We start from the raw sequence: 11265 nt of genomic DNA on the forward strand, positions 1-11265 counted from the left end.
CCTCTTCCAGGCAATTTATCGAGCTGTCTTTGAGCAAATCTTGGATCGTCGCACAGCCAAGATTGTTTGGGACTCAATGAAACGAAAATTTTGTGGAAACCAAAAAGTGAAGAAATCTCTTCTTAATGCATTAAGGAGAGAATTTGAGATCCTAGAGATGAAGAATGATAAAAGCATCAAAGATTATTTTGTAAGAGTGATGATAACCTCCAACAAGATGAGAAGCAGTGGAGAAGATATGCCAGACAAGAAAATTGTAGAAAAAATTATGCGTACCCTGACTGAAAAATTTAAGTATGTTGTAGTATCCATGGAGGAATCCAAAGATACTGATAACATGTCCATTGATGAATTACAAAGTTCATTAGTGGTGCATGAACAAAAATTGCGAAGATCCTGACAGAAAACACACGTACGAGGAAGTGATTTTTGCACAATAACGTAATTCTCTAAGAGAGACAATACTTAGAAAATAAACAAAACCAACTTACTTATTTTATTAACTTGTTACACAGTATATATACAGACAGAGAGAAAAACTAACTTCTTACAATCTTAGCCACACATTAATAACTGCTAATAACTTCCCTTGATCTTATCCACAAATACTAAAACTGACATAATTTAAAATACAAAAAGCAAATACAAATGAATTACGGTTAATACAAGATTAAATAAACTAACAAATCATCCCCTTAATCTTGTATTTCGATCTTCACATTCTTACATTCTTCAAACCAATTCTTTCTCGAAGCTCCACAAATTTTTGTCGTCCTATTGGCTTCGTAAGTATATCAGCCAATTAATCCTCAGTTTTTACATGATCCACTTCAATCTCCTTTTTGCACACTTTCACGAATGAAATGGAACCTCATGTCTATATGTTTGCTGCGATCATGATGAACTGGTTTTTTCGCTAATGCTATAGCAGACTTGTTATCGATATTTAAACGAACTGGATTTACTTCCTTCCCATGCAATTCCTTCAGTAAACGTCCTAACCACATTCCTTGACAAGCAGCTGACGTCGCCGCAATATACTCCGCTTCACAGGATGAAAGTGCCACCATCTTTTGTTTCTTTGAAGTCCATGTAATTGGATTGCCATATAAGAAAAACAATGTCCCCGTAGTGCTCTTTCGATCATCTATATCTCCAGCAAGATCACTATCACTATATCCGATTAATCGATTTTCTACTTGCTTTGCCTTCACATAATGACATCCAATATCAATGGTTCCTTTCACGTACCTGAGTATTTGCTTCACAGCTTCCATATGAACCATGGTCGGAGCTTCCATATAACGACTCATAACTCCAACGGAATATGATAAGTCAGGTCGTGTGTTCACTAAATAACGAAGACTTCCGATAATACTCTTGTAAAAAGTGGAATCAACAGATGGACAATTACTCGCTTTGCTTAGCTTTGTTTTCGGCTCCATAGGAAAACATGACACGGATTACAATCCATCATTCCAAGTTTTGCCAAAAGCTTTGCCGCATAACTCGACTGAGATTACCTGATTCCATCGAAGTCTTGTTTAACTTCTATTCCTAAATAATAAGGCAGGAATCCTAAATCACTCATTTCAAACAACTTCTTCATTTGTTGGTTGAAGCTCAAAATATCATCCTTGCTTGACCCGACAATAATTAAATCATCAACATAAACTCCAACTATCTAAATTTTATTTTCTTTCCAACGTGTATACACAGCATGCTCTAAAGGACACTTTTGAAATCCAAGAGACTTTAAGAAATTATCCAGTTTTGCATTCCAGGCACGAGGTGCTTCACGTAAGCCATACAATGCTTTCCTAAGTCGTAAAACATTCCCTTCTCGACCTTCCACAGCAAATTCTTCTGGTAGTTCTACATAAACCTCTTCCTTCAACTCACCATTAAGAAACGCTGACTTGACATCCATATGATGAATCTCCCAACTCTCCTGCGCTGCTATAGCAATCAAGACTCGCACTGTTTCAAGCCTTGCAACAGGTGCAAATACCTCATCAAAATCCACTCCATATTTCTCGACAAAACCCTTTGCGACTAAACGAGCTTTATACCTCACGATCTCCCCATTCGAATTTCTATTCAACTTATATACCCATTTCAACCCGATTGCTCGATGTCCCTTTGGTAGTTTTGCGAACTCTCACGTGCCATTTTTTTCAATAACAGACAACTCTTCTAGCATTGCTTGCTGCCATTTTTCATTATCTCTTGCTTCCATATATGAATTTGGCTCCTCAAGTGAAAGAAAACACATCCCAGCTTCTTCATTCAACTCAATAGAATCAGAGTAAATTTATCTTAACGATCGAAATTTTCTTGGACTAGATGAGACGTATGAATCGTCTCCTATTGATAAATCATTTGCTGGTGATGAATCGTCTCCCAATAGAGTCCCTGATGATTCTCCCCACTCTTCTAAAATGTCCTCGTCCTTCACATAGACCTGAGGATCATAATGTACAGCGAATTTACCACCTTCCTTCTTATTTTCTTCCAATTGTTGCACATCCCATTTATATTCTTCTTCTTCTAGAAACTTGACGTCTCGGCTCATATGAAGTCTTTTCGCTTTAGGATCATACAAACGATAAGCTTTTGAACCTGCTTCATATCCCACGAAAATCATTGGCACACTTCGGTCTTGTAATTTGGTTAAATTTGGTGTTGTATTTCTTCCATACGCCAGGCTTTCGAACACTCTAAAATGCTCTACATTAGGCTTTCTTCCTCTCCATTTCTCATGAGGAGTTGCTTCAATTACACTCTTCGTTGGGGATCTATTGAGGATTTAGACAGCTGTCTTCACTGCTTCTGCCCAGAAATGCATCGGCAAATTTTTGCACTTCAACATGCTTCGCACCATTGCAATAACCGTTTGGTTTCGTCGTTCAACCACACCATTTTGTTGCGGAGAATAGGGTGCTGTTAAATATCTTTTAATCCCACTGCTCTCACAATATTCTTTGAACTCAATACTTGTAAATTCTCCACCTCTATCAGTTCTAAGCGCTTGCAATTTCTTTCCGGATTCAGCTTCAATTTTATTTTAAACACGTTTGAATCCCAAGAATGCATCAGATTTATTTTTGAGCAATTCAATCCACATATATCTACTAAAATCATCTACCAACAGCAAAAAGAATTTATTACCTCCATGAGTTGTTGGAGTAATTGGACCACACAAATCGCCATGCACCAATTGTAGAACACTAACGGCTTGAAAATTCGCTTGTTGTGGGAATGGTGTTCTTCGTTGTTTAGTGATTACACAACTATCACAAACTTGTTCGATCCTTTCAACGTGCGGAATTCCTTTCACCATTTGTTTCGTAGACAGGTTTCTTAAAGCCTCAAAATTCAAATGCCCATATCTAGCATGCCACAACCAAGAATCTTCAGACAACTTACCAAGTAGACATGTTGGTTTCGTTGTTTTTAGGCTAATTGTATATAGCCTATTTCGTGACCGCTTCACTTTTGCCAAGAACTCCTTTGCCTTTGTGAAAATGACAAGTAAACCATGTTCGATCTCAACTTTACAGCCCTGTTCATCCAATTGTCCTAAACTTATAATGTTACTTTTAAGTTTAGGAATGAATTATACATCGGAAAGGATACAGTGATCTCCATTTTCACATTGCAGCATCACGTCTCCACGTCCTTTTATCTCTACAAGTGATCCGTCTCCGAACTTCACCGTGCCGGTCACTGACTCGTTCAATTCCGAGAACCAACTTCGACAACCAGTCATATGATTGCTGGCTCCCGTATCTAGGAACCAAGTGTTGTTTTTCATGAAATTTCTTCGGGACAACCTTCTCTTCATAAAGAGCCATCTCCGTCAACTCTGGTGAACCGAGAGTTCGGACTTCACAAACTTGTGCTATAAGTAAGACTGGCTCATCCTCATCACCTTGCATCTCAGTCAAGTGCGCCTGATCCTCCCTTTTCTTCGATCTACAGTGGGATGCATAATGGCCAATCTTTTGACAATTATAACATTTCACCTTCCGACATTCTGAGGCATAGTGGCCTAGGCCTTGACAATTGTAGCATTTTACCTTGCTCTTGTCACTCTTCTTCTCTTGATGTAACGAGTCGTTTCCACGTCCATGACCTCTCCCTCTCCAGCGACCACTGCGACCTCGCCCTCGGCTATGGCCTCTATTGTCGCTACGTTTTTTCTTGAAAGTTGAACTTTCACCTTTGCCTTTCGATTCTTTTGCTTTCCATTCTCCTTTTGTAAATAAGACATGCTCAGCATTCTCTTTGTTGCCACCGATCCGTTCCTCGTATGCTTTAAGACGGCCGATGACTTCCTCCATGGTCATCACATTTAAATCGACAAATTGCTCTATTGCCGATGCGATATGAAGAAACTTAGAAGGTACTGAGCGGAGAAATTTTTTGTCACAGCCCAATATTTTACTACGGACAGTGACTAACGACACGACACAGATGCACAAGAGATTTAAATATGCAGTAGCGAAAATCATCAAATTTCAATAAAGTTTTTCAAACGATAAACACAGTCACAAGACCGTTTGGAAAATAAATTTAAAAAGAATGCGAATACAAAAATAAAGACTAAAACTGGACTGACGCCCCGGGACAACCCATTCCTCTGTGACAATTCCCTTCAGATCACGCCCACTCTTGACCGACGCCTCGCGCTCCTGAAAAAAAAAAGGGAAAACATAGCAAGGATGAGTATAAAAATTATACTCAGTAAGCCACCTACTTGTAGGCTCTTTTCGCATCTTAATTTAACAGGTTGCCACGGTTTCCTATTTCGGTTCTAGGACGACTGGCTCTAATCTAGGTCCCTTGGGGCTTGCCCCTTGTGTTTCACTGATTTTTCGTCCTCTCATTAAACGCCTAGAGGTTCTTTATGCCAAGCTAATATGGTCGGTATCTCTCTATGAGGTGCTACCTCTACATGGCTATCTGAGACTACATGGTACCTGGCCTAGGGGTGTGCTGAGTACCCCTACGCCCATCTAGTCCCTCTATGGGGGGCGCGACCCAACCCGTTCCCATGCAGCTAATGGGCTGTACGACGTGGGGACACATTTCCCATGCGAAATGGCTAAGAGCAGTAAAGACTGATCAGGGACCCCTTGGTCCTCCCACGAAGCTATAGATACCGTTCACACGCTAGCAATCTATGAACACTCCGGGGTACCTTCTTACCGTGGTAAACCGCTAAGTTTCTAGGGAAAAATTAAGTCAGGCTAGAGCGGCATTTCGCTCCTAACCAAGATTCCCTAATCTTATCAAAGAAATGGGCCCTAGCAATTAACAGAGGGTGCATGCAATCTTCCTCTAACATCATAGTATGTAATTCATGCAAACTAGGCATACCGGCTCAACGGGGCGATGACCTCCATCAAGCACCCAGAGCACGAAGTTCGCGCTCAATGGGGCGAATTCGTCCATCAAACACCCGAAACCCGGCATACACAATTCTACACATAAAATAATGCATGCATACATACGGCGGAAGCTTAAGGCATACAAGCAACACTCAAGTAATTTACCTAATTCAAACACAACAGATAAACTGACTAGTAACTTACATGAAGAGCTAATCTGAAGCAGAACTACTAGCATGCATGCAATCTGAGCGAATCCTACAAGTATTTCTTCCTAAATACCGGGTGGTGACTTACCTGGTTGACGCGTGCCCTTTCGCTAGCGTTTCTTTGCCCGTGAGGTGTCCAAAAATACTGATTTCTCTAAATTAAGTCCCTATCCACGTAAAAACAGTATTAGAACTGGAACCAGGACAAAAATCGAGAAAACAGAAAACAACCGGGCCAAATTGGCCGTTCCACGCGCGCTCACGCGCCCAGCAGCATGCTGGAAGTGCGTGGCCACGCGCGCGGGAAGGCGCCAGCCGCAGGCTGCACGCGCGCCTGCCACGCGCGCCCAATCCTGCACAGTCGCGGGTCGGCCGGCCCCGCCCGGCCCGATCCGGTCCGGTCCGGTCGGCTCGCGTTGCGATTCGGCCCGGCTTGCAGGCGACACGTGTCGACGCCTCGCTGGAGCTGCGTTGCTCCAGCCGGTGGTCGACGCGTGTCCGGCGCCTGTCGCCGCCCTCCGCCGCTCGCCGGCCGCCGTTTTTTTTTTTTTTTTTTTTTTTTTTTTTCTTTCTTCTTCTTCTCTGTCCTCTGAAAACCGAAACCCAGTCGGTTTCTTTTTATTTTCCGATTTTCATATCTTTCGATCCGTAGATCGGATCAATACGATTCCTTCGGCAACGTTCTAGATCGTGTTACAGGCTACGTCCTAGTATTATTTTTATAATTTTTTCTTGACTATCGGAGGATTTAAGAACGCCGGAAGTTCGCTCACCGTTCTCGGATGACCCTCGGATCTCCGCCTTTGGGTTGAGGTCTCGGCCAAACTTCTTCACAGACCGTGCGTGAGTTGTTCCTAGGTAAAGATTTCAACATTTTAGGGTCGATTCACGTAGGGTAAAACTCAGATCTGAGCAATATCGTTCAGAAACCTTACCCCGCGAAATATTCTTAGGTTTTGATGGTGCGTAGGCCTTGCTAGCCCCTCAATCCTGGTACGAGTCTCGTCTGGAGATGGATTCCGGCGGTGGTCCGTTAGTCTTCCCGGCCGATCTCTCTCTAACCTCTCTCTAACCTCTTTTTTTTCTTTTGCTGGCAATATGGCTGGATTTTCCTTGGACCCCTATTTGGGTTGGAGGGGCAAAATGACATTTTTGCCCCTCAGTTGACTTAGCCCTTTTTTTTTTTTTTTTTTTTTTTTTTTTTTTTTTTTTTTTTTTTTTTTTTTCGCGTTACATTTTTTCACCAAGCATGCCTCTTCGAAGTTGTCGCCAAAAGTACGTATTTTATTAACAACTCATGTCAATCTTGCTGCATAATCATCTATAGTCTCGGACTCCTTCATATTCATAACTTCGAACTCAATCTTCAGAGTTTGGATCTTTGCCTCCTTTACACGTTCAGCACCCACATGAATAGTTTTTAACGTCTGCCATGCTTCTTTTGCTGTCTCTTTCTCTGCTAACAGAAACAACATCTCCTCAGGGATTGCTTGATAGATAGCTGCTAAGGCCATTTGATCCTTCCTTTCATCAAGACTATCCAGAGACTCAGTTGATTGGATTGCGTCCCACACCCCTTGAGCACGCAAATAGACCTTCATCTTCATAGCCCATGCTGAGTAGTTGGTTCTCGATAACGTCGGGCATTGGAGTGATACCAGACCTTCCTTTGTTGCAGACTTCGACGACTCTCCTCTCTCTCCATTGTTGTTATTATTTCTCGGCATGATCTTTGGCATGTAACCAGTGCTCTGATACCAAATGACAGAAAACACACATACGAGGAAGTGATTTTTGCACAATAACGTTATTCTCTAAGAGAGACAATACTTAGAAAATAAACAAAACCAAGTTACTTATTTTATTCAACTTGTTACACAGTACATATATAGACAGAAAGAAAAACTAACTTCTTACAATCTCAGCCACACATTAATAACTGCTAATAACTTCCCTTGATCTTATCCACAAATACTAAAACTGACATAATTTAAAAATACAAACAACAAATACGAATGAATTACGGTTAATACAAGATTGAATAAACTAACGATCCAGCATTAATGGAGAGGAGCAAGTTCTGAAAGTCGAAGGACGAACGAAAATAAGTAATGGAGGAAGAGGAACTTACAGGGGCAGAGGACGCGGAAGAGGAAGATCAACTTTCAACAAAGCAATGGTTGAATGTTATAGGTGTCATGACTTAGCTCATTTTAATTATGAATGTTCAAAGATGAATAAGGAATTGAATTATGCAGAGCTGGAAGAAGAGGATGAAATGCTGTTAATGGCTCATATGTTAAGACATGAAGCAAAAAGGAGTGATGCTTGGTTCTTAGATTCGGGTTGCTCAAACCATATGTGTGCAAGTGAAGGTATGTTTTCCAGCTTAGACAAGACATTTTCCCACATTGAAAAACTTGGAAATAATACAGGTAGGAAAGTTATGGGAAAGGGTGCAGTGAAATTAACTTTGCATGGGGTTCGTTGCACTATTAGTAATGTGTATTGGGTACCTGAACTAAAAAATAATCTCTTGAGCGTTGGACAACTACAAGAAAAAAGGAGTAGCAGTGCTGTTTAAAGATGGTGTATGTAGCATTTATCATCCACAAAAAGGAAAAATAGCAGAGTCAATTATGATCGCAAATCGGCAGTTTATTTTGGGTGCTGAACCATCTACCACAACAAATGAAGAAAGATGCCTCCAAGTTTCAAATAGGGACCAGTCAACACTTTGGCACCATCGATATGGTCATCTCGGCTACAAAGGCTTGTGCACCTTGAAACACAAAAACAAGGTGAAAGGCCTTCCGCAAATTGGGGCTCCAAACCCCACCTGTGAGGCATGTATGAAAGGCAAGCAACATCGGAACTCCATTTCAAAAAATGGGTAAATGGAGAGCAACGGAAAAATTAGACTGGGGGAAAACATTGAAATAGATAAGAACACAGCCGAAGGAGGAGGAATAACAGAGGAAACGACTGAACCGGTTGCTGAAACAATTGAACCAGTTGCTGAAAACGGAGAAAGAAAAATCACGGAAGAAACGACTGAATCGGTTGCTGAAACAATTGAACAAGTTGCTGAAAACAATTTTTCCAGTAACCGTCGCACCAGATTTGACAGTAAGGGAGGGGAGAAATCGACATCCACCTGTATGGTTAACAGATTCCGGTGAAGGCTATGAGAAAAAGGGAAGTGAGGAGATGGTGTACAAACTCCAAAAGGCTCTCTACGGATTAAAACAAGCACCTAGAACCTGGTTTGGTCGAATAGAATCCTACTTCATCAAGGAAGGATTTAAAAGCAGTTCCAGTGAGCAAACACTCTTCATCAAGAGGAAGGGAGGTAAAATTCTTATCGTAAGCATTTACGTTGATGATTTTTTATTTACTGGAGACCAGATGAAGAACTATTGGACGAGTTTAAACGTTCCTTGAAGAAAGAGTTTGATATGACTGACTTAGGTCAGATGAAATTTTTTCTTGGAATAGAGGTAATACAAAGATTAGATGGTATTTTCACATGTCAAAGAAAGTAGGCTGTTGAAGTTTTAAATCGACTTGGCATAGAGAATTACAATTCTGTTTGTAATCCCACTGTTCCAGGAAAGAAAATTGGCAAAGATGAAAATGGTGCAAAAGTATATGTAACTTTGTATAAACAAATAGTGGGAAGTCTGATGTATCTCACAACTACTCGTCTTGATCTCATGCTTGCTGTAAGTTTGATTAGTCGTTTTATGGCATGTCCAACACAACAACATTTTGCAGCAGGTAAAACTGTTTTAAGGTACTTGAAAGGTACGGTAGATTATGGTGTATTTTATAAAAAAGGAGGAGTCGGTGATTTGACTGGATCGACTGGTAGTGACTGTGCCGGAGACATGGAAGAAAGCAAGAGTACTTCAGGCCATGTGCTTGTGATTAGTGGAGGAGCAGTAGCTTGGTTTTCTCGTAAGCAGCCTATAGTCACTTATGAACCAGAGAAGCTGAGTTCGTTGCTGCTAGTTCTTGTGCATGTCAAGATGTTTGGATGAGGAGGATATACTCAAAGAGATTGGTCACTCTCAAATAGAAGGAACAAAGCTAATGTGTGTAATACTTCAACTATTAAGCTATCCAAAAATTCAGTTCTACACGGACGTTCCAAACACATAAGAAAGCATTTCGGAAGTTGCGTGAAGAACTTAGCGTGCAGAGTTTTTCTGACTTGAACTAATTCTTGACAAAGAAGAATAAGTTCATGGGAGAAATGGTCAGAAGAATTTGATTAGATGAAAAAGAGTTAAGAGTATTTTTAGGAATTTAGTTTAAATATTTCTCAGATTTGTTTACCAGATTTGTTTCCATTTCCAAGATTTGTGGATAGAAACGTTTCTATGTAGGGTTATTTGTAAGGCTATAAAAGCCAAGTTCACTTTTCAATAATATTATCACCTCAAACTTCAATTGTTTATGTTTTTGGCTTTGTTACGTCAAAACCAGTACTTGTCACTTCTACCTTCCCACAATGGCAAACTCACTCTCTCTAATTTCTTTAATCTATTTTTCTTTGTTCGGGGGGCAACGAGGCTGAGAATCGGTTCATGAGCTGCTTTTTGGCTCGAATTGCCGGGAAGGATATTGATTGGGGCTTGTGGGCGTTCCAAGGAAGTTATATGTACAGACGGTGTAATGAAGATCCTGAGTGAAAGTTTTGGCGTTATGGATCACTCTTGGACTAAAGATAGTACCCCCGTCACTTAAACAAATGCTTCCACTTATCAAGAGAGTGAATCAAGGTTAATTTGTTGCTTCTCAATCTAACGGTGCATTATAACAAATCAAACCTTTATATATTTCTTTAGTTAGAATTTGAAACTAAAGCTCTTTTCTTGCCGATCCAAATTCTAAAGCACCAATATCATACATAATGCTGCATCCCGTATCAGGGCAATGTGTCAAATCCGAGGACAAAGGAGGAGTTGAACTCGGCGATTGTGCCACTCCGAAGCAATGGAACCATAGTGGAGATGGAAGTCCCGATGAAGTTGTTGTCAAACGGGCAGGGTTTGAAATCCGTCAGAGATGGAAAAGCACCGGTGGTATCCGACGAATGCTCTGGCGATGGAAGCAATTGGACGGTGGCTTCGAAAGCAAATCTCCAATTGGCCAACAAAATTGGCGAAGACAATTTTTGTTTGGAGAAGGAATCTGATACTATAGTTGTTGTGAAGAAATGCATTTGCTTTAGAGACGAGGGAAGTTGCACCGATGATCCTCAACCCCAATGGTTCAAACTTGTTCCAACAAATGTTGCTTAGTCTATTAATTAGTTTAAAATAGAAATTTAGAATTTGGTCCAATATACTAGTAGTTGTTGGAATTTGAATTTAGGGTTGGCATGAAAGTTTTGAAAATGCCGGAGTCATATTAGGGTTGTCGATTTTATGCTTAAATTCGCAGTTAAATGGTCAATAATTATTTTTCTATTATTTATTATATGTCCAATCTTTTATACGATCATTATTGTTGGTATTATTTTTCATATATGTTTGTACGATAAATAAAATCGGTTATAGTTAAGCACGAGCATGAATAGAATTAGAGATAAAATAGGGGCCAATTCAAAGTCGGGCATGTCATATATTTATTCTTCCCAATACATAAGCAAC

The 11265-nt window shown here is 40.5% G+C and overlaps 1 long non-coding RNA gene and 1 pseudogene across 1 annotated transcript; both read right to left on the reverse strand.

Annotated features, from left to right (window-relative positions):
- Positions 1-830: 830 nt before the first annotated feature.
- Positions 831-1445, reverse strand: LOC147792349 (secreted RxLR effector protein 161 pseudogene; annotated as a pseudogene).
- Positions 1446-4499: 3054 nt separating this feature from the next.
- Positions 4500-6799, reverse strand: LOC147792350 (uncharacterized). The gene is made up of 4 exons (XR_015421325.1): positions 6541-6799; positions 6379-6459; positions 5694-5772; positions 4500-4697 (listed from the first exon to the last, which is right to left on the reverse strand). It is a non-coding gene; the product is annotated as an uncharacterized LOC147792350 (long non-coding RNA).
- Positions 6800-11265: the final 4466 nt, after the last annotated feature.

Source organism: Cucurbita pepo, chromosome 6 (genome assembly GCF_057944985.1).
Source record: "Cucurbita pepo subsp. pepo isolate OVF chromosome 6, ASM5794498v1, whole genome shotgun sequence".
NCBI lineage: Eukaryota > Viridiplantae > Streptophyta > Magnoliopsida > Cucurbitales > Cucurbitaceae > Cucurbita > Cucurbita pepo.